Genomic DNA, 24,672 nt, shown 5'->3' with positions numbered 1-24,672 from the left:
TGTACACTGGAATACATCAAAGATTGATACCAGTATTATACAGGGAAACATTTAATACCACTGTGCATATTTACTCCATTCAGAGAAATTTTTTCTTTTTTAAATTAAGAAACTATACTCTGCTGACTTGGTCTTACTTAAAGAAAAGAGGCTGCAGAGATTTATATAAGCTGCTGCAGAAAAGAGGCTGCAGAGATTTATATAAGCTGCTGCAGAAAAGGCTAGCATGGACTTCAGCATTTTACAGATGACTTACACAACTGTGTAGGATTATTAGTTACTGCCAGTCTAAGATTCTTAGAAATTTCCTCAAGTTAAAGACATGCTTTGCTTTCTACAGCATTTTCCTGGAGATGCATCACTGCACTAGCATACTGCTGAACACAAACCACTTCCTCCACATTTATTATGCAGTTTTTAAGCCAAAATTTTGCATTATCAATACAACCCTTAATGCATGCCTGTTGGTATGATCAGTTTGTTTACAGCTCACAGATGAGATCACTTATGCGTATTTCTAAAGACACCCATTTTTCCTATTGACTAAAAAGTTACTTTAAACTTTTTGCCCTGCATGCATTGGCAGTACTTCCTCTCTACTGATCACGTGTAGTACTTCAAGGGCAGCATCAGTTTTTGCCAGCACCGAGAACATTGCACTGGCATTCTATTTGTATTGCAAGAATACAAATTAACACCCCTTCTGAAAGCTAGGGACTAAAATGGAAGCCACACAATACACTTTACTGAGACTTCTTTCTACAGAGGAGTTTAGTCTCTAGTGTCATTAGAGGAAATTCAAAATCTTTTGTTTAATTAAAAGGCATAATGTGGTTCAATAGTCATTAAAATGAAGGACAGCTTTTCTTCTTTTAAGTGTGAATTGCCATAGAAATCATCTTTTTCTACCAACCCAAAGAAAAGCACATTAGGTGTCAGACTAGTAGAAAAATAACAGAAAACACTGCTATGTCTTAAATAGCACACTGCAATAATAGATAAAATATGGAAGAGTTAAAAATATCCTTACTTATTAAGAACTCTGAGTGGTTAAGTTGCTTACATTATTTGCACAAAGCTGACATTTAGTTACACTGGATGTATTTTCTTTGATTATAGTCACTCAACATTTCAACACGGAACTGCTTTGCTTCTCTTGGCACTAAGGAGGATCACCTTCAAAATGTTCCAAAAGTAGCTTCCAGGAAATCATCCTTACTACCACAATCTACATAGTACATTCTGGTGAATAAGGTAGGAAAGGAAAAACAACAGGGAATGCTAAATCTCATGTTTACTTCTATTTTTTGAAGTTATTTCTTCATTAGGACATAAACCAGAACTCAGCTGAAGATTGCCAGGTACAGAAAAAAAACAATTTCATATATAGCAGTATTTTTTAAAGACCAATGTTAGACAAAAACTTATTTCAGAACATTTACAAGTCTAGAAATTAAAACTTTTAGTAGTGGAGACTCCAGATCAAAGGATACAGTTTAGATAGGCATCAGAACGTAGGTTTCCTGTTTTCCTTTCATCAAGGCTGATGAGCATAGACTAAGAATTTTTTCGGGCAAGAGGCACTGAATGTAGTAAGAGGGATCTGTCACAGCCACAAATCAAGGTTTGGGAGGTTCGAACTGGAATTTAGAAAAAAGGCTTCCTCCAAGAGGGTGGTGAACACTGGAGCAGGTTACCCAAGGACACTGCATAGTTCCCATCCTTGAAGTTTTCAAGCCTGCTGGATAAAGAATTCTATTCAAGCAGCACATTCAACTAGATAACTAGATTACCTCCAGAGGGATCTTCCTTTTTTTTTTTTTTAATAATAAAAACACTTTTTGTCTGATCTTATTCTTCAGGTGAGAAAAGCTCTTAACTCAAATGAGTTTGAGACATACACTTTACAGACTACAGCTCTATCTGATCAGGGATAGAGTCAGCCAAGACATATCACCCTTTCCACAGAGGAAAAAAAATTGTTCTCAGGCTGTTTCTTTCCCAGTTTACATTTCCTAGGTGAAAATCACTAAAAATCTTTGAGTTACACAATATCTAGACGCACATCATGATGCAGAGTGTAGACTGAAGTCCAGGTCATCTAGCAAAATGAATCTTCAGACAGAAGTAGGGGAAAAACAGACCAGATATAATGTGGAGAGATAGACAAATTAAACTCAGGAGAGCCCATCTTTTTTTTCCTGAAGTCAAGCTCCACTTTTCATACATCTACAGGCAGTATAACTAAAGATGAAGAACTAATTATTGAATAAAATCATGACCCCATAATACTGACAAAGGCCTTGTCACTAATTTGAATAGCTCCAGGTTTTCAGCCATCATGCCACAAACTAAGTACTTACTTTTAAAGAAACAAACCCACCTCATCCTTCCCCTCCTCCAAAAAAGCAACACCACCTGAGACACAGGTAAACTGAATAATTATCTCATGGATTAAATCTAAACCCATGTGACCACTGTGGTTGAAGTAAGAGCAGACTACAATTTTTCTATCATGCTTCAAAGACAATGGAAAGTGTTCCTCACACTTGATAGTGCAGGAGTTACTGCATTTCTTATGAAGAACTAAGTAGATACTTTCACTTTGATATTCATAGACTGATATCAAAATACTGTAACATTTCTGAGTTTCCTGTTTCCCATGACTTCCATCTCAAATCTTTTTAGTGACCTTTCAGAAGGGGATTTTTTTTCCACCTCTCCTGGTTTCTGTGAAAATGAACAAAGCCAAAAGCAGACTTAAGACTGGTATTTAGAGACCATTCTGTTGTTCTTCCATTCCCTTACTCCCCCTCCCCCCTTTTTCCCATGCTTATTTGGGAATTAGCTTCATCTTTTCACATTTAGATGAACTGTTTTGCCTTGCTTAGAAGTCAAAATTTAACAAATATTTGGAGAGCTTCATATAGAAATGGTAAATTACAGTGGCCTGAATTACTTGCTTTTAGTTGCCTTACTTGTCTTCAGTTGCTTTAGTTGTGTAACTGGTAAAGTAGTATTTTTCCAGTGTGCTACAGCAATCTTCCAAGTAGCAGTAAGATATCTACAGAAAATATAAAAATTCATACCGTGTGCCGACAGGAAATCAGAGAATAACTAAACTTGAGCATTCAACATGATGTAGTGACTAAAGGGTAAAGTCAATGGGGCTGAAAGAAACCTGATCTATTTACCTAAAACAAGAAATGGCCAGGGATAGCTTCTTCATAGTTGAAGATTTCCAGGCCTGGAGCAGGGTGTAAATATTCTGTGAATGGACTGCAGATTAACTTTCCTTATATGAAAGCACAGCTGCTACTAAACATCTACATTTGTCTAGCCATTAGCTTTTGATACTTTGAAAGTAGGTAAATATGAAAGCATTTTGTTTCTGAATTGTCTATTAGATTGCACCAGTCACTTACTGAGCATATCATGGGTTAAACTGTAAAATGATGTTCTGAGTATCCTCTTAAACCTATAGTACTCCTCCCCACCCCCACCCCAATGACCCATAGAATCTGTGTCTTTCAGAAGAAATCTCTAGGTTGCTCCTTTTTGGAGGCGCTACTGATGCTTCTCCTGTAAAATTAACAGCACTTGGAAACAACTGTCAAAATGAAAAACATACAGTTTGGTGGGGTGGCAGCTGGGTCCCATAGTCTCAAAAATGGGAAGATAAGCAGTCAGTCCCTTAAGCTCAAAGAGAATAGTCCCCCTGTGCTCCCTCTGAGGTCTTCATTTACCCTATAGGTGGTCTTTTCCAGGTTCCCTCTCTTGGCTTGAGGAGATTTCAGGGTGGCAGAAGCCAGGGTCAATGGTAACTGCAAGAGTGGGATAGAGGTGTTTCAGTTTTTCTTCCCCTTGTAAACATCCTTTTAGAAAAAGATGTTGTCAAAACAAATATAGAAGTAAAATCTTCACTCCCCTTTTAATATAAGATTGTTTGTTTAAGAAAAGCTCACTTAAAAATTTGTTGTGCATGATTTCCCATGATTTAAAGCTCCCCTTTACAACCTTCTCTTTTAAGCAGGATCTTCCTGGATTTCTCCAGCAACTTGAGGTTATTTAAATAAAACAAATCTTCCTGCACAGAGGCAGAGAGTCTCCAAGGTATGTGTTGTGTCAACTAAACAGATTCAAGAAAGCTGAAGTTTCTAGAAGTGCATCTATTAACTTCAAGATCTACAAGCACATAAGAACTCAGTAAGATCTGGGCCATCATAGTTAGTTCCCCAACTTCTTATCTGTCCCTGGTGCAGACAACCACAATGCACATAATTGCCATTTTAGTGAAATTGTTCTCATGCTCAAGTTTAAACTTCTCAGATGCATGACTTGCTGCCATGACATTCTGCAGGAAGAAACACCTCTGGAGCAAATCTGCCTCCTTGGAACTAGCCTGAATGACTCAGTTGAGCTGTCAGCAGTTTGGTCTAGCAGCTGGTTACAAGTGATATCTCCTTGAAGATGGTAACAAGGTTAGAACTATTTTTAAGTCATAAAACTTAAAGAGGACACTATCATGAGGTTCAGCATGGGGAAGTTGGCTGATACACTGGAGGAGAGCAGGACTACTTCTTAGTACTCAAGTACCCTGGAGGACCAGTTCAAAAACAACCTCCTGATGTTCAAAGAAATCAGAAATTGTGTGCCCAGGGGACAACCACAGAGCAACTGCATGCATTGCAAAGTAGAGGCCAGCTGCAGACTGATCTGGCAGCTGAGGAGAACCCAAGGGCATAACTAGAAAGCAAGTTGAGAAAGAGTCAGCCACGTGCCCTTGCCCCAGCAATAGTTATGTGCCTACAAGACTGCAAAGAGTGAGAACAACCAACAGACCAAAATGGACCAAGGAAGTGACAAAGTTCTACACCAGCTGCTAATATAACCATAGAAGACAAGAGACTTCCATCAGATTTACCACTTGAACTAGCTTTCATCTATGCTAAAGGGTAGAAAGTAAGCAAAAGGAACAGGGGGTGAGTACATTGAAGTTTAAATAAAGATAACTACTATTTCTGATGAACTTTGACGTAGATTAGGGAGGGCCATAAGTAACAGAGAAAATTGCTTCTATACAACCTTCATTATTTCTTAGAAATGTGCCAAGGCAGTGTTCTTAATGAAACCTGATGCCAGACGGGGAAACTCATCCAGTTTCTCATCTAGATAAGTGTCTCCTTAACATGTAGTATTTGTTTCTTTCATCTGAAGTGGTGTGCGGCAGAACAAGAATTCTACTAGTTATTTAAAAAATAAAGGTAATGCTTAGTATACAGCCTGGTTTTGGTTGACATTGGCAGGTCACTTCCACTGGCTTCCGTGGCAAAAATGGAATAATGCTCCCTTCCCACAGAGGAACAATTGTCAAGATTTCCAAACAATTTCAATCATTCGTCAATGTTAAATACTACTTTAAGTTATTTATCACGACTAATTACAACACCAAATTTTCCTTGTAAGGTATTGACATCAAAGCAATATAGGGGATCAATGTTAGCATTGACATAACTACTTTGAAACTAACCAACATGCAATAGGTATAATTTATAATTTACCCCTTACGTGAAGAAAATAAAAGACTAGGACCTAACTTATTCCCTGCATAGATTATAAGACTGGAGATCAAGTCTTACCAGATCTTCATGTAACACACTCTCACCAGTCAAGACAGAAGTGTCAATGGGCTTTCACCACATTTTCTTTTAAAGTTAAAGCAAACAAATATTCCAGAAGGCAGTTACCTCAATAAGTAGTGAGAGAATATATTACTATGGCAGAGACATGTGGCAAGCTATCACCTCTCTCTCCAATTTTAAGGAGAGAGAAGGGAATGACAGGAAACGGGCAGAAGTTTCATGCATTTGCATCCAATTGCAGCAAGATTTTTAAAAAACAAAATATCAACATGGCATTTCTAAGAAAAACCCATGGACAAAATTGGGGGGGAGTTCCATTACGAAAACTTGCAACTCAAACAAGAATTATATTACATTTATTTTTCATATATTGTTATTCTCTCCTATTCTCTCTTCCACTCGCATTTGCTTGCGGGTATGGGAACTTTAAGTTTTAATTGTGTCCTGGACTTTTTTTTTGTAATGGAGCTGATCTGAAATCAGTATTATTTTTTCCCCCAATACTAAAATAAATAAATAAATAAAAAGCACTAGGATAAGATTCAGGATCAGATCTTTTGTTCTGCTGCTTCCTACCCCTGCCTTCCCTCCCCCAGCAAAGAATCATTAAGTAGCTGCTAGTGTTGAAGTTCTGGATCTTCAAGTATCTGCTTGGATAAAAAACAACAAAAAAGAAATTAGGTAGAGAAGTCCTGAAGTCTCACAGTTATGAGAGCACAACATTAGCCTATGTAAAGGTAAGCCTTGAAGTTCAAACTATTGATCTATGTAAATCCACTGCCAGAGAAACCGTGCTGAAAGGCTGAACAGACGCTCTGCGCTCCAGCCCCAAAGCTGCAGAGGGCGCAAGGACAGAACGTGCAGTGGCACCTCACAGAAAGGAAACACAACAGGGTTTCTTCCTTCCATATTTCCATATTCACAGCCCATTTTACCTATGGAAAGAGATAATCAGAGCTGTAACATGGTGGTAAAATATAACAACATGATCCCACATTAGTTACAGCTAATCACAAGTAGCTACCTCATAAGTATAGGACTCTGATATTATCCTTGTTATTCTCACTGTTGTTTAAATAGATGAGTAAAGACTTTATTAAGAAGTCAAAACAAAGCTTAAATTCCTGTTATATATGCTAGGAAACTAAGCTTTGGGCTAGAAATAGGAGGTCTGGTTTTCTCATTTGTTTTTTACTCCCTATTTATTTCTTGACCTCAATTCAATCATTTCACAGCACTGCACAGAAGAATTATCTATTCATTTTTTAAAAAGTACAGTTTCAGGTGCCCTATGGTGAACTCCATGGTAATTTGACATGTAACTTCAGAGCTTGTAAGACTAAGAAAATAGATGAAGCAAGCAAGATAAAGAACCTAAGTGAACACAGAAATGAAAGGAAATGCTTTTATTTAGTGACAAGAACTATAATAAGATTGATTCAGCATTTATTCAGCCTGCATATTCTAATTATAATTTTGTCAGAGATTTGTTGCAAATGCACATCTGGACTTTGTCCATTCGACCGCATTGTTACTTGTCCTGCTATTTATTCCAAGTTTATTTTCACATAGCTCTGTAGAGCATTTCCTCTTCCCAAGGGAGCTGTTCCTACCAGATGGTATTTACATGTACACACCATGCTTAGATTTCAGTAGTTTTTCCACAACTCTGTTTTCAAGAATTAGAAACTGAATTTAAGTATTACCACACAGTCGTGTTCCTGTTAGGGGATTCTGAAGGAAGAAATGAAACAAAGTTACCGATGTGTATTTTTCTTATTAGAACACTATGACTACACCTCAGAAAGGAAAAAGTTGTTCTAGTGTTCCACATGTCACTTGTGATGATACTTTTAGATCTTTTAAGCTTCTATCCCAGGACATCGTACCCTACCTTCTTGTCCCTAGAAAAGATCTTTCAGTTGCATGAGAATATACCTTTCAGGATCTCAAAATTAAAGGGGTCGAACTTGCATGGTTTTTCTTTTGAGACTATGAACATAGATACACAGGCTGGAAGAATTTTTTTTTCTAAAGAATTAAAGTCAAAATAAATTAGAATAATATCGATTAATGCTGTTAATACATCTCAAAGTTTAGCTTCATTAAAAATTAGCTACTGTAAATATGCTACCCTGGAGAAAAGGGGTTTGTTTAGAAGAGAAATGCAGGAAGTATTTTTTAGCAATAATTTAAGATGGTTCAGCTGCTGGATTTATTTTATTTTTTTTAATTCATCTTATATACGTCCTGCCAAGTATCTAAGAAGATTTATCTTGCATCACTTTCATGTAGTGATTCAGGGATATAAACTTATAGTTACATTGGTTATTAATTAAGAACTATGCATACTGGAATGTAATTTAATAGGGCCTAAGCCCTATTCAGCTCTCTTGGCTACACAGAATATTCCAAACGTATCACATTTTACACTTCATTTTAATGCTAGTATTTCTTCGTCCTATCAGTTTCCTTCTTAGGTTGGAGTCATACACAATGCAAGAAATATTGTTGCATTACTTATATCTGTTGAGCCCCAGTTAGACAGCACTATTGCCCAGTGAAGTTTATAACATCCTGGTAGACACATTTTAAGAGAAGGCAGTCAAAATGATAACCATTGTTATTAAATGTCTTTGAAAGGCCACTCAACGAAAATAGACAAGAAGAGCCATCTATACAGACCATAACAACAAGCATCAAATACACTTGGACAGACTCCAGCAACACAAAGGACTTAAAAAGTTAGAGACATTAAAACACCCTTTTACAGTACTAAGACAAGGTTTAAGAAACAAACCATGAAAAATTTATCCTTATGCCCAGCCCTGCTATAGCCCCTTATCTTCATTTCCATAGAACAGTTTAAATCCTCAAGTCTTGTACGCAGTGGAAAACAACAGTGATATGCAGTGCTTGATCCACACTATGTAATCAGTGATCCTTGTGTCAGGACACAAAGAGCATTTTCAAGACACCCACTGACACCTGACAGATACGCTAACTGAAATACAAGGGTAGACAGTACCTGACACTCCAGTTCCCAGAAATAGATCCCACACAGAGCAATCACACAGTTGTCATTTTCACAGCACCCCTTCTTAAAGCATTTATTTACAGCTATTGTACACAATCACCATTGCAAAAAAACAATGGCACCTTAGCATCTTTCATATATTAGCAGTAACAATGCAGGACATACTCTGATCCTGTTAATCTTTTGATATTGGCCAGGCAGCTTTGTTACTTGAACACCAACTTAATCATCCTTTGATGGCCAACTACCACCAGTTACATCAAACTAAATTCAACAATTCTGAGTGTTAAATAACAAATAAGCAAGCAATCGCTATTTAAAATGGACAATATTCTGCCAAATTCTTTAGAAATATATATTTGAAAAAGTATGAAGGAATATATAAACCAAGCTCACCTCAGCATCCCACCCCTGAAAGTTTCTTGTTTCTGACCAAAAGTGTAGAACACCTAGTAGAAGTCAGGGCAGAGATGTGGTTCTTCCTCTGCAGCACCAGACAAGAAAGTCCTCTTCTATCATCACTTCAGTGTTCCATTCCATTAGTAGTGCTTTTATAGAAAGAAACTGATGATAAAAACAGTGTGGCCCACCTCCCTTCCCTTAAGAACTGCTACACCTGCAGTTATATCTAAGGATGAAGTTAAAGTGGGAATGGTTACAACCAGCGTCAAAATATAGATTTGTATTTTCCATCCCCACCAGAAACAAGAGAAGCAACTCTTAGAAGAACAGTTTCATCGTCTTATATCTCTAAAGATGAAGTCATGAATGGCTTTAAAACAATTTTTTTCCTTCTAACAACGCAATGCTTGTTTCTTGCATTTCAATTGGCATCACTTCATACTGTTGTGTTCTACAGAACAATAGAGCTGGTTGTAGAAATGAGATGAGTCACAAATAACACGTGACTTGGGACATGTAAGGCAGAACTGACTATATCATTTTGTTTCAGCTGCCAAAGGGGACAACAAAATCATGTTTGTTTACTACTTGCATTCAAACTTTTGCTGTTGATCTAACTATATTTTTGAGCAACATATACCTTTTCTTTTTAAAGGGGACATTATATCAACGTGCAAAATTGCTTGTAACTATCAGTACTAACTTTCAGTTTTTATAGCTTTAATGCTTGCATTATACAAGACACTGGCTGTGTATTGCTAGTCATCTCGTAATATGGAAGTGAGAAATCTTCCTGCTAGATCACCAGGTAAAGATTAGTGCTTCCATGTAAAACCAAGCTTGCTGTTAATACAAGACAGTTTTGTGATTCTAGACATATTACTCTCAGATTGAAGCCATATTTCTCCTTCTGTCGTAGAAGAAGGATCAATATGTACCTACATAGATGGGCAGATGAGTGGAAAGCCCGTTTCTATTGAATTTCCTTCCTTATTGATCTTCCTATTCTTTGTCAGTAAGTCATCCAGGAAATAAGTTACAGCTAAATAATTTGAGTACTTGTCCCCATCTGTTGTGGTTAAAAGGTTAATCATCATCTTCCAAATATTTCTAGGCTCACTCCTCTGAAGTGAGAGAGCACATTCCTATTACGCAGTGGCATCCTGAGGCATTCCCACTCATTAGGTCCTGGTTTAGAAAAAAATTTTTCCTCTAACTATTACACTGTAAGCCAAGTACTCTGGTTCAAGAGAAGGGAAACAAGCCTTTCAAGCAGAACTTAAATAACCAAAGGGAAACTCATGGTGCCAGTCAGGTCATGCCCATGACTTGCTCCTGCAATTGAGATGTCAATCCCACGTTCAATGAACTGTGAGCAACAGTTCTCACAGCTGTTTCTTCCATTGCTACCTGATTAGTGTATATTTTGTTAAAATCCTTCTGAAATTTAATGTTAAAAAGTGAGAAGTAGTACAGGTATTCTTTTTACTCAAAGAATTCTAGCACAGTGTTTTTATGTCAAAGCATGGGTGGTCTCACACCAAAGCATTCACAGAATATCTCTGGCAGTTAGTTCAACTGGCTTGATTGATGTTTGTACATGTCTTCACCCAGTTCTGGTTAAAAAAGGTAACTGTGCAGAGTATGCTGTACCAGAAGTCATCTAGAAATTAGATATCATCATCATCCTATCATATTGGCAATATCAGACATGATCTTCTAACTTCATAATCTTTCTTTGGCCAAAATAAAGAGGTTTTTGAAGTTATCAAAAGTCTCAAGACTGTTTTCACTGTGGAGTAATACTGTAGAACACAATTGTCCATCATGCAGATGTGAATGCACACCTGAATGGCATTCAGTACAAGCCACCCAAATTGTGGCAATGAAGAGAACTTCACACCTCCCGCTGTGAAATATAGCGGTAAGACACTAAGCTAGTGTGTCACATTTTGCAGGCTACAGTCTAGAAGCATCCACATAGTTACTGCAGCTCAGCAGGTGGATGCTTACTATACTGCATTAATGCAATTCTGTAAGACTGTATGACCATTTCCAAGCTGTCATTAAGAACATACATAAACAAAAAAACACTTTTTATATTATCCACCACGCACAGTCTAGACAAATAAGTATTTGTATTTTTCATTACTACAAAGCTTAACCTCAGGAAATTTCACAAATGGCCAAGTTGAATAATCTAGGACAAAACAATTTAGTCAGATACATATGTATGTATAGTCCAAGAGACCAATAAAAAGGATTATTTCTACTGAAGTTTGTTATGTTATCATTTTCAGCAGTTACAGGTTACATTTACAGCAGTTACAGTTTCAGCAGTTACCTGTGACTTGACCATATTCTATGGAAACAAGCGTTTCCAAGATTTTCCTGCATACGGAATTTGTTGTAGGGATCCATTACAGAAAGGTTTTGAAAAACATTTTCTTACAAGACATTTTGTTCAGTAACTTAAGAAGCCTCACAAGTAAAATAACTCCGTTTAGGTTGGCAAATCACATCAGACATTCTGATCAAATGATATTATGTACACTTTATTCCACTAGGACCCTGGAAACTGAAAGACATCAGAAGACTTAATATTTCTTAACTGACAAAGTATAGTAGTTCATAAAATACTATTTCTTCTCTGGCCACCTCAGTATTACATTAATAGTTGATACAAACATTGAAAGCTATGAAGCTCTACATTGTGATTTCTTAATGAAGGCTCAGAGCTTTCATTGAGGTACAAAAGAGCACAGAAGTATGCAAGCTTAAATCAGCTGGGAGCTATTAGGCTCCCCTCCACAGTTTCTCTAGACAGTTCTCCCCTCTAGGTAAGATTAGGTTAATTAAATAGATATAAACTGTAAGAGCATATTTGTTTACGAGCACTATTATTTAAGAGAAGAGCTAGATGCCCAAACTTCTTTAAAAGTAATAGTGTTTTAGTTATTAATTCATATTTGTTTTAATTCTTAAGCATTTCCTGTAACAGCACTCCAGTGAAAAGGCACTTCACCTACATGTAACGCCTAAGAAACAGCAGAACACATTTTCAATTCTCACCTTCTCTGGCCAACAGCAGAGTCACAGGCAAACCAGGAAGAGCCTAAATTTCCAAATACCAGGTCTCCACCATGTCAAGGGAGAAGTACTTAGTAATGTAATTTTGCATATTATTTCCCTGTGAATACGTAAACTGTGTACCTTCTGGTTATTGTAGACTATGTAAAAACAAAAAAGTATGTGATTTTGGAATGAAGACCTGTAGTTTTGCGCTGACTAGGAGCAGGGACAGAATTGTGTTGTACCAGGGGATGAATCAGAAACAGCTCCTGACTCTTCAGGTGGACAAGATGATAAGAGGAGAAAAAAACTCCTTTCTCCCTAATCAATAGATTTAATCGCGTCCACCTTCCCTATGTTTTGCACACCACTTGAGAATAACTCACACTATTAGCGGCATGGAAGTCAGCGGCTGAATCAACTCTTGTGTTAAGAGCATACCACAATAAAAGTAGAACAAACAGTGCCACCGAGTGGCAAGATTCCTACAATACACTTCTCTGAGTCCCTATTAGAAACATCTTGCAACAGCCCATTTTTAAGGGCTGTAATTATTAATATTTAAATCAGCATAAGTAAAGCGGAAGCACTACTTGTGGTCTTACTTGTGTTTGAACCTTCAGTGTTTTCATTGGGAAGTACTCTTAAGGGAGGTTAGAAGAATTAACAAGCCACAGTTCAGATTAGGAACAAGCTTAAGTAGTGACTTTAAAAACACCCTAGCAGAAAGCCCAGCCAGTATTTAGAACATTTATAAAACAGTCTCTTCTGAACACATAACATCACTAATGTCATGGAAAAGCTATTTTCTGTGGTAAAAAAAGAATACATGTAAGCCACTTGAATGTTCCATCAAACCCTGCTTGCCCTCTTAGGAAGCTACCAGTGAGCTAAAGTTCTTGAAATTTTAATTACTTTGCTCTCTCCCTTTCAGTCCTGGAGAAAAGTCTTCTCCAAATGACACCACTATTGTGAACAATGTTTAGCACTGCTCTAAGCTTGGTCTTAAAACACGCAAACTGAGCTACCTTACAGAGACAGTCCTTTTCTTTAAGCAGTTATCTATGAAATGAGATACAAGTTTACTATTTTTAGTCTAGTTTCTTTCTAGGAAATACTCCACAGAGTTAACTGCTTTAGTCTTCTGTCAGGTACTTAGCCAGTGTGACAAATGCCACGTGCCATATTTATAGCTTGAAATCTCCTAGAACATAATACCCAGGTGGGTAGTTAGTGACTTCAAGACAGAAGAACAATAGCTTGTACTTTCTAGGACTGCAGCATCATACTGTGACTAAGGAATGGTAACACATAGGGGATTTTTATTAATTCACAACACAGGAGTTAAAAAGGGTTTATTCATGCAGTCCACAGGTCTTAGACAAGATATTTTCTGGGTATTTCACAGCACGTACACAGATGGATTTTGACAACATTGAGAAAACTACATTTGCTAGTGATGGATCTGCTATTCTCCCCCCAGTATCACTGTATTTGCTAGCTGCAAGCTATGAATTTTTATCTGTGTTTTCTAGAGGGCATGCACACAAGCTATTTTAAGGAAAGCACAAGAACCAGGCTAGAAAGAATACTTCATCAATGCTTTTCTGAACACCAAATTGGACAAGGAAGGAAAATGAAAGGTCAAATAGATTAACAAGAACGCGATATTAGCAGACATGTGACACAACTTTCCAGAGTAAAGCCAAAGACGATTTCATATTGCTTGATAGGATGCTATGCTTTCAGTATTTGTCAATAGAAGCCAAGACACTTAAATTACCTTTAGAGTATTCATACACTGCATGAAACAAATAGGATATTTTAGGTCCAACCAGCTACACTGTCCATAGAGTTATTTCTTCTCTGCAGTGCTATTTTCTCCCATGGATCGAAGGCCATATATTGTGTAAGCCTGTGTTTCTCACATCCTTCCCCCAGCTCACTACTGAGTAATGAGAGCTCCTAAGACAGACAGTGACAAGCTTCATTTAATTTCCTAATTATCGTGTCAATTTAACCAGAAGTGAGACAATGAAGAGAATCTGATTTTACCCTGCTTCTTCTAGGTTTCTATAGTTCTAGAAACACACAGAAGAAAACCATAAATTGACTCATGCAGACAGTCCCCCCCCCGACTTCCATGCTTAATCCTCACTGTCATATCATCTTGTCATGCCAGGGTGCTGTCAAGCCAGATACCACTAGCAGAAGGTACAACATCGTTGTTCAGGAATGATGACATTCCCCGAGAACAAAGTGTATTCTAACAACTACAATGAAATGTTGCTAATGAGAACGCAGTAAGAATATTGACTGCTTCTAAATTCCAGAGTTATTTTGCCTTTTACTCTAATACTATGCATTGCAAATAGATCCTTTATCATTCAAATTAGCATCTACTTCAGTACAAATATTAAGATGCTTGTGTTGACAATGGTATTTTCAAAACAGCACTTGGTTTAGAGATTGGTTTGCACAGTACTTCTGAAAATATTAGAAGTCTAGCAATTCTAGAGGGTTATCTAAAAGGAGCTACACATGCTCTGCATAAAAGACTTCTCAAACTTCATTTATATGTTAAGCAAACGATCTCTTCATGGAAGAGGTAAAATGACACTGAAGACTTCCTTTTTTTTTTTTTTTTAAACACAGAAACTTCTCCAAATAATAAGGTTAAAGCTTCCAGGGTAACAGTTCTTCACGAAGCTGAACTATTTATTTTTCTATTTCTTCTCAGGTGTTTCAGTGCCTAAAGGTACAAATTTACTCATCTCCAAAATCCGTGCCATAAAAGCTTCACATATTTTGTTATTAAGAAATAAGCACCACAAGGTCTGTGCACATGATAAGACCATTTTGCACTGAACTTTTAATCTCTTAGTTTTTGCAAAGCAGATACCCAAAATTAATCATACCATATGGGCCAGCTGTTTCCTATCTTTTTTCCTATCTGTATTCTGATCTAAATTACCACATATGCATGGAAAGACTTGTGCCTATTACACATACAGAGTTCTATTTTGTCCCAAACTTCATCCTCCTTGGAACATTTCTCACTGCAGATTACACAGTGGGAAGCCAGCTGGAAGCAACCAGAATTAAGTTTGACCTCCCAGCCCCTTACAGATTTCCCATGACTTTTCTGCTATACTAAAGTTTGCTTCCTTCATGCAAACCAGCATCAATTTTGGACAACTGTCAACACTACAACACCAGAACATGGATCACAGACAACCATTAATAAAGAGCTGATAGAAATATATTCAGTATTACACCTTCAGCTGACTTCTGGAGGTTATCAATTCCTATCTATAAAATCTTCACTAGCAACTAAAACGTTAAAAGAAATACTTATACCTACTTTTATAACAGGTCTTGTGAAATAATTTTGCTTATTTCTACAACCATCAGGAACAGCATTAAGAGATGTAATGATGCAGTTCAGTTCTGTGGCAGCTCTTTCACATGGTAAAGTCAAAAACTCAATCATCATTCAGCCCCAAACTACAAGCTTCAAAATTCAGTTATGATTAACATAAGCATGAACACAATTCCTTTTTAGCAAAATGTTTTATGAAGGGAAATACATTATGTGCATAGAATAGCGATATTCTTTTGATTCATATTCACTTATACTAAGAGCAATACATTTTTCTCAAAAACTACGAGGACTAATCTTGCAAGAAGGATCTCCAGTTTTTTTTTCCCATCCATCTTTCTGCTAGCTTAAAAATATGAATAGACTATAGAGTACCACAATTGTATAGCATGAGTTTATGACTAGTTTTTCTGGCAACCCTGTCTACTCATTACTTGTAACCCAATGTTTTAGTAGGAGTAGAGGCTTCTTCTCAAGAACAGCCCTTCTTGTCTGGCTTCACCTGCTTTACATCACCCAAAAAAAAAAGGTGCTGCTTTAGGTAAGTACTTACTGCTTGCTAACTAGCTTAGCAGCAATTTAAGAGTAGAAGAGGAGGAAACCTAAATGTACATTCTCCCCCAGCATAATATTTACAAACCCTCAGTCTCCTTACAGTTTTAATCATTTCACCAGTTTTCAGGAATAAAAATTGGTATTCCCTTGCAGACAGCAGAATCCAGCGGGTGCTGCCTTACCCATAAGGATAAGGGTACAATTGTGGTTTGATTTCGGCTAAGAATTGCCTAGAAAAGTGATAACTAAAGGATGCGACAAGAGGAGGCATCCACACAGCAGAGCTACTAGTCTTAGTGCAGATAGTATGGGGAAATAAAATTAAGTAAACGTGCTTCTCTGAAAGTACAAGACCATGGTTTGGGTCCATTATTTCATCATCTCTGCACAAGTGTCTTAAGAACCTTCGATGTTACTCTTGTAACGTCATGAAAGACATGAATTTTCACAGCTTTTATAGCAAATGCATCTAGGTTCATGCAAGGTAAACTTACCATATGCATCATGATAGCTGGACATCGCAAAGACAAGCTCTCCCCTTAGCAGCCACTCATCAACAACTCTTTTCTTCCCTCATTGTCTGTGGAACCATAGCCGACTTCTGATGCAACAGTTTTTTCACATGCAGGAAGTCCAAAGTCTCACACCAGCTCTTCAACCTTGGATACAGAGTTTAGTAGCTTCATTTCACTCTCCCCAGAGTCCTCAAGAAGAACTTGAATTTTCGTAGCATCTAAAACTGAAATCCAAGTTTGGGTTCAGACTCAGAGACACCTTCACTATCAAGATGAAACCTCCCATAAGCCTTGCAGTTTCTCTGAACTATATCTAGCAAGAACACCTGCTCAGAAACACCTCTCTTTATGACCTTATCACTACCACAAACATTACCATCATTCCTTCAACCTTCTCTAACATCAATAACAAAAATAATATAACCAACTAACCACTCACTCCACAACACTAAGACCTCCTAGGGGGACTCAAAGCTTCACTTCCTACAAAAGCCCTTTATTAATAACCAGTCACAGCTGAGACCGACCTTTAATTGCACCTGGCAGCTCTCCAGGTGCTAGGAGCTCACTATTTTTTAAAATTATTTTGTGTGTCTGGTTAACTCTTCTAAGGTCTGGGATGTTTGTATCTTCCTCTCTCAAGACTTTATAAGTAAATTCTGCTATTTTGCTTTCAGCCTGGGTAGAGGAATAATTCTGTGAAGAGGATATATTTGCAAAATATTTGCAGCACAACTACAGAAAATTAAAGTAGAGAGTATTAAGGACCAAAAATTTTGCAGAACATAAGGAAAAAAAGCTTTTATTGTTTTAATATTAACCGTGTTGAAAAAAAGAAAGATATGCCTGTAATCTACATCAATGCGTTCCAGAAATTCAGGCATGGTTTAAAATCTAAAGCAAGCAAATAGAAAAATATCTTTATGAAACAATATGAATAATTTCTCTGTAAAATAATTTACGTGGTGGAAATTATTCTAGAGAATAAGGCCACATTTTAAAGACACCATGAAATTACTAATTACAGGTTATTTTCATAAAGTAAGTTGCCATGTTGCCATTTGTTTTGCTTTGCTTTGGCTAATGGATAATAATTTCCTTATCACCTATTTTATATTGCCTAGTTTTATAGATTTCAGAAGAGCTATTTTTGTTTTGCCCTATTCTAAACGTGATCTGAATCCTGCTCTTTTCTTTCACTCAGTTGTACGCATTTCTTTTGCTGTTTTCTTGTTCTCAGCCCATTAGATCAGACATCTATTTTCACTCACAAAAAAAGAAAACATCCGTTCAGTGTTTGATTTTCTCCTTGTCAATTTAATAAATGCTGTATCTGAGTCTTTCCTGATATAAGCAATGGAATGGTTGTTCTTCTCTACTAAATTTCTTTCGTATATCTTCCCTATTCATTGCTGAATTTTCAGTACTCCATTATTACTGCAATACTTAATATTTGGTACAAGGCCAAGCTAAATTGTGTGCCAGTATTGTATTAGGTTTTTTTACTTTTTTTTTTTTTAATCTTTGGCTAATGATCTCGTTAATGGTTAATTGACTCAGAATCCCCTTCAATATTATGGTTTATATACAAGTAGATCCAGTAGAACAAGTAAAATGAAAGCTCTGGACACCTGCCTGTACATCCAGTGAAATAACTGAAACATTTAATTTCTTCTGCCAGTCATCATCATCCACCAGCCTGCCTGGAATATAACAAATAAGGCTACTGCTTCTTGCATTGATTTTTTTTTTTTCTAACTAAAACAATTTTTCTCCTGTTGTGTATAGCAAAACTAGACAAAAACCCTACTGCATCTGATCTGCCTAGTAATTCCCAATTGTAGTAGTTCTGATTGTAGTTCCCAATTCTCATCAAAGATACATTCAGAGCTCTGTAGTGCTTCTCCTTACTTATGTTAATGTGCTATATCTACGCTGTCATTATTGTGGCGAGTTCCACGATCAACTGTGCTAGCTCTGCACCTTCACATGAACATGAATTTGTGTACCAGGGAGACCTTCCTTGTTCTTGTCAAGCACATTTATTACCTTCTGGAATACTGTTAGAGCAAATGTAGCTTGCAATGACAGGGACCATTAGGTCTGTACTTAAACATTGATGACATAAAGGAATGAAAACCCCAACATATTAATCTTTTTCACCGTGCTAGCAAAGACTATGGGAATAAAATATAAAAAAGGACTGAGGAATTATCAATGAAGTCTGCGCTTCACACTCAGGAATCCTGAATTTTTGTATTGTTTCAAGGAAATCTGAAGTCATCTGTTCAACCTGGAACTACATCATGTTTGGATCAGGTGACGGGACTCATCTTGGGACTGGCTGCTCTTCAGAAAATTGTGGGAACAATTTCAGCCAGCTGTCTGTACCAGCAGTTCTGTCTCATGTGGGAAAAAATACTTCCCTTTTTCTCTTTCTCCTCAGGGAATCCTAAGAATTTCCTTGGATATTTACAACAGATGTTGTAAATATTAATGACTGATATCAATGGAAAGAAAAAGAAGACTACAAATATACACGAATATCTACAGTACAGCAAACTAAAACCGTTCAAGCATTCTCCTTCATTAACAAATAAATAAATAAATAAATAATCCTGGAATTCATTTGCTGAAATGCTTATTTCTGATAACAAACATCAAAAGAAGTTGCAAGGTCTTATCTAAACATTTTAGATTCAATTTTTGAAAAAATCCTGGAAAAGCCTGGAATTGTCTTCTAGAAGAATTTGAATGCTATTGTGTCTCTCAAAAATACACAGTAAAATCATGCAACCTCAAAAAACTGTGAAAGATAAAAATGGCTATATACGTGGCTGACATCTAAGGTATGCTTCCTAATAGATTGTCTCTATATATGTCTGATTATGTGAGGAAAATTGATACTAATTGGTACTAACGTCACAGGCATTACCTCTTACACTTGACTAACAGTGAATATCAAGGAGTTCAGTGGAGCTAGAGAAACATACAAATAGTTAATAAAACATGCAGTTTGTATTTTTTACCTCCTTGTCATTGTCTCTTGGTCTCCATCTCTTCTTCCTGTGAGGAAAAAGAAAAGATCTAAGCTGTGCAGTAAATCCTGCTGAAATAGAGTTGTTTGTGAGGGAGTACCTTTATCACTGAGCTATGTCTCAGACCCTTTTAGTCTCTCCTGGGTATACTTCATAGGTGGTTACATTAGTTTCTAGATGAAATTCTATTTTTCAGCAACTTCAATGTGAGATATCAGAAACGCAGCCCATTTTCATGCTGATCCACACTCACAGGATATTTGGTACTTATTTAGGATGTCGTCTTTAGGAAGGGTGAAGCATGCAGGCTTGCAAAGGCTTGTCTGCTCTTCCTAACCAATGGCACAGCCATTGTCACAATGATTTCTCAGAAGCCACTTATCCATCTTTACTGCCATTCTCCAGACATTTGTTTTCTATTAGCTGTCTTCTTTGACTTGTATCCTGACAGTCATACTCATTTGTAGTGAACAGATAAACTGATGGGGAACATGACATTTATAAAACTGGTATCCATAACTACTGCATTCTTCAAACTCCCCTACAAAATCACTTTAGTGATTACAACTCGAGACTCTTTTACTTCTCCATTTCCTTTACATGGCAATATAAACAATGATCTACTTCATTTTTGTGGTTCTACCTGTTGATGTTCCTTCTGCTGCCTTTATTTGTCAAATTCTTCACAATTTTGAAAATATCTTTTTGTTTCCTGCAAATGCCTGCGTTTTCTACAGTACTGTTTGTTATTCTACTGACTTGTTCCTTCAGGCTGTTATATTTAAGACTGATGAGGCATTCAGTTTCAGGCAAGAAGCTTTTAAAAAATACACTGAGTTGTATAGATAAATTAATTGCCGCAATTAAATGCTTGTATATGTTTAGGAATGACTGTTGACTTTCCCCCCTAAGCACACTGACTTTAATCAAAGACTGCAGAGGTGAAAATAATCAATTACTTGCTACCTACTTCTACTAAAAATATCCTCATTTCTCAGACAGGTTAGCTGACTGACTACAAGAAAATTTATTGTGCACACAATAGGTAAGCAGATACAAGCCACAAACTCACACTGGAAGAGGAGGCTTATGGTAATTTCAGATGTTTCCTCAAATGTGAAAAAACACATAAAGTAAAAAGTTCATAGAATTAGAGTTTGTTTGCATGCCTAGATTGCTAGCTGCTTTTTAATTTGCAGCTAGCACACCTATGTCCCTGAATGTGACTGCCATCACAACTCTAAAGGCATGTCTCTGCTACAGAGTTTTAAATAAAATTAGAATATCAGGCTATTTAAATATTAGCATGAAAAGAAGATTATTTCAGGAGTTACTCTGTGTTGCTGCTGCTGGGCTGTCTGAAACTTGTTTGGGAACTTCTGCTGCAAACTGCAGTGTCAACATGCCTTTAGTATGGAAAACGCTATCTGCAAAGAATTTCAAGGAAAAAGGTGTATTTAACAAAACAAGAACAAACAAAACCTCTGGGCAGCAATAAAGGATACTTGCTTAAATATTATTACAACTGTAAATTCATTGACAAGATAAGATGTGATATCTATCTCTGGACTAAAGCTGCATCGGTACCTTCTGAGTGAAGAAGTTATAAAAACATCTAGCCAAGCTGACAACATGGTTTTTCTTCTAGCCCTTACTGCTACTTTTTTTTTTTTTTTGGTAAGAATTACTTGGCAGTGTAACACAACAATGTATGTGACATTGCACTGAGAGATGTAGTTAATGTATGTCATCTTTGTTTAGCAGATAAAAATATATCTCAGGATACATGAAAAAAGACTATAAAGGAAGGCTGCTGAAAGGAGCTGATACGGTGTTACTGTACCCTTGGAAGAGGAGTCCTGCTAACCTGCTGCAAAGACTGAAGCCATGAATATTCACTTTGGTCTCAAGACTAGTCTTTCAGAAGTGAACGTTACAAAAGAAGATGGACAAAGGGAGAGGAGGAAAGAGAAAAGAAGGACAGGAAGAGTAGAGCTGCAGACTGGAAGTGCATATTTGCACGCCCCACCTCCTTGGCATGTGGGAGAGGGAGTTAGCTCTCCCTCAGTGGGCCCTGCCCCGTGCAGGGGAAGAGCACCACCAGTCTGGTTCCTGAGGGACAGCCTTGCCCCACAGCCCGCACCTTGACAAGACGACTGTCCTGCTCTCTGCCCGTAATGAGGTCGTGCAGTGCTGTTGTGGACATTTCTGCCTGGCAGGCCACTGCCTGCAAGCTTTTTTGCAAGATGTCTAAGCGACAGCCTCAGTGTACTGCCTCAGTTACATGTGATAATACACCATCTGCTCATAGGGTAGGACACACACTGATGTGTTCATCTGTTCACAAGGTATGTACTAGCAGCTGGACGCTTGTTAGATTTGAACCAAACAGTAGGAGGGGCCATTAGTGGGCTCAAATCTAGGTTTTGCTCCAAGAGGAGCTTTCCAATGTTTGCTGCCCTTTTAATTCTGGACTATTATATTTTAATGGTAGCATAAGGAAACAAGATACATTTTTTTGTGTGTCTTTTTGTGGGAAAGGAATTCGCAGGGAGCTTTGTGCTGTTTCACACGTCCCTGAGTTAATGAGGAAAACAGCGGTAGAACTAAAAACTTGAGCAAGGTCAAGATAAAGTAAATTGGCTACAGTGTTAAAGATGAGCTTTGGGCAGTGGCCAATTGCTGGCTGGCTCAAGGCACGTCTGAGGATCTCTAACCAATTGTAAGACAGATTCGGGTGCGTGGACAGCGCGTGGGAGTACGGGGAAACTATATGTAGTAGTGAAAAAGGGCAATAAACGTCTCCTGTTCAAGAGCCATCAGGAGTCCATGTCATGCATCCCTTCATCTTTTTTCTTCCACTTTTTTGTTTTGCTTTGTTTTATTTACTTTAATCTCGGTAAGACTTACTGTACTAACTTACTTCAATGGACTCATAACATTTTTTTTTCATAGTCTTTAAAAATTCTGCAGTGATGGACCAAAGATACGAAGCTGAAACACGCCGTCACTAGGAATGCACACTCTATCTGCTCCTGATTCCCCTAAGTTATTTCACTGTTCCTGGTAATACAATTCATCTGTTTTTTGCTGAACCTTGTAACCCCTCAGGCCAAAATAATGTTTCATAATATTGTCTCATCTCACTTTTGAACCAACGCATGCAAATACCTCCTGCCCCTCAGGGACCAAAAAATCCCTCCTCACTCTGCGTAGCTCCAGTTCAAGGAGCTCTGTAACAGTCACAAGGTAATGACTAATTACAGCGTAACCATCAGCACTACTTTACAACTTCTGTATTTATAAAACCTAGCAAAAAGTGGTTCTAAACTGAAATGTTCCTCTAAATAGACCAAACGGAAATGTATCTTCCTGGCACATTGTGATTCCCTGGCAGACTGGTGACTCTTAGAAAAGGAGGATTAGATGAGGCTCCTACACAGGGAGGTCTTTCTCTGCAGTGGAGCCCAGCTGTGGCTGGGATGAATCATAGAATCATAGAATCACTAGGGTTGGAATAGACCTCCAAGATCATCTGATCCAACCATCACCCTACTGCCAATGTTGCCCACTAAACCACGTCCCTAAGTGCCAGGCCCAACTTTTCCTTAAAACCCACACCTGGAAACTGAGCTCAGGTAATCTAGGTAGAGCACCTGGATACCATCTGTCCACTGAGAGCTGAAAGCACTCAAAATTTGTATTCTGGATGAGTCTTTATTAATCAAGAGAAAGGCGTGGAACATTATTTCTTGAGTTCTGCCTTTCTCTTCATTGAGCAGATCATTAATTAGCTTAGGGAAGATTTATTTCATTTCTTAAGGGCTGTCTTTACATAGTAAGAGCATTCACTGAGCCTGCAGCTTAAGAGACCAGTTCTCAGGTGAGGGCAGTGCTCTGTCATCCTGTAAAGGGTTTCTCCAACAGGCTGACTGAAACAGTTGACTGCAACTTTAACCCACAAGGTCAACTTTTCAGGCAATGACACTGACAGCACATCAGTTACACACAGATGACCAGAAGAAGACAGTGGTGGGATAGGGTTGGTGAGCTGAGATAGCTGTGTTTACCATTAAAAGCCAGTAATTTGGGGTTTTAAACCGTGATTTAACTGTCCTCCTCCTACTTCTCAAGAATGCAAAGGTTCTGGTAGGAGAAGGACTTACAGGGTCTCACACTGGCATTGCAAACTGCAGGGATATTAGATAATTGACTTCATACAATAAAAAAGAATTTCTTGTCCATAATTATGGCCATGATTCTACAAGGTGCTGAGCATTTGATAGTTTTGCTGATGCTCTTGGTACCACTGTCCACAAGCAGGAGCACTTTATAAGATATAGAGTATCCTGTCTTCATTAACTGCTGAGATGCTCTTGGGTAAATTTCTTGCAATGTCATTACAATGCAGAGCTTTTATAGTTGTTAAAGTAAATTGTATTGAATTATAGATGATTTTATATATAGCTTCCTCTTGCTGGTAAAAGAAATGGATCTTTTGGCTGTTTTGTATTGCCTTAGGGGAGGTTATTCAGTAGCTTGAACATCTTTTTTTGCATTTTTTGATTCAGCAAATAGTAGCCCCACATCTGACAAGCACCAGAGAGGATGATTTTTATTTCCTTTTAAACATACTTCACCAGGTATGGACATTTACTTTCTGTTTTCAAGTCATTTATTCCTAAATTCATATATTTAGGCACCCACAGCTTATATTACAGTCTTTATGAAATTAAAGTACAAAGCCCACATCTGCCCCTTCATGACCTCCTTAAAAAAGAAACAAGGGCAGAGCCCCAGCAGGTGGCAGACAACTCTAAAGTATGTTGAAATTAGCCCTCTGAAGTGTATGAATAAAAAGTTCTAGAGCATAAATGATGTAGAAATAAGCAAGCAGTGCTTTAAGAAGCAGTTTCACATGCTTCCTGTCCTACCTTTAGGTTCTGAAACTTACACCCTTTAGAATTTATTTATAAAAAAGACAGCAAATTCTCTTGGGTTTAGGTGACAAAATTGTGCTTCTTTAACC

General features: G+C 37.6%; 1 protein-coding gene and 1 long non-coding RNA gene across 4 annotated transcripts in view; one reads left to right on the top strand and one right to left on the bottom strand.

Annotated features, from left to right (window-relative positions):
- DLC1 (DLC1 Rho GTPase activating protein) overlaps nt 1-9,427 on the bottom strand; it is a 271,834-nt gene extending 262,407 nt beyond the window's left edge. The window contains exon 1 of one of the 2 annotated variants that reach the window (XM_035550926.2): nt 9,076-9,427. The gene's annotated coding sequence lies outside the window, so the exon portion shown is untranslated. The remainder of the gene's footprint in view (nt 1-9,075) is intronic. The other variant, XM_035550879.2, reaches the window with a different exon arrangement.
- LOC118250161 (uncharacterized) overlaps nt 1-22,453 on the top strand; it is a 60,074-nt gene extending 37,621 nt beyond the window's left edge. Inside the window, exons 3-5 of one of the 2 annotated variants that reach the window (XR_004779339.2) lie at nt 1,120-1,254; nt 4,034-4,982; nt 21,408-22,453. This is a non-coding gene — a long non-coding RNA (uncharacterized LOC118250161). Of the gene's footprint in view, nt 1-1,119; nt 1,255-4,033; nt 6,034-21,407 lie in introns of those variants that run through there. The other variant, XR_007708258.1, reaches the window with a different exon arrangement.
- Nucleotides 22,454-24,672: the final 2,219 nt, after the last annotated feature.

Source organism: Cygnus atratus, chromosome 4 (genome assembly GCF_013377495.2).
Source record: "Cygnus atratus isolate AKBS03 ecotype Queensland, Australia chromosome 4, CAtr_DNAZoo_HiC_assembly, whole genome shotgun sequence".
NCBI lineage: Eukaryota > Metazoa > Chordata > Aves > Anseriformes > Anatidae > Cygnus > Cygnus atratus.
Note: the sequence above shows the minus strand (reverse complement) of the source record. Positions and strands in the feature narration are given on the sequence as shown.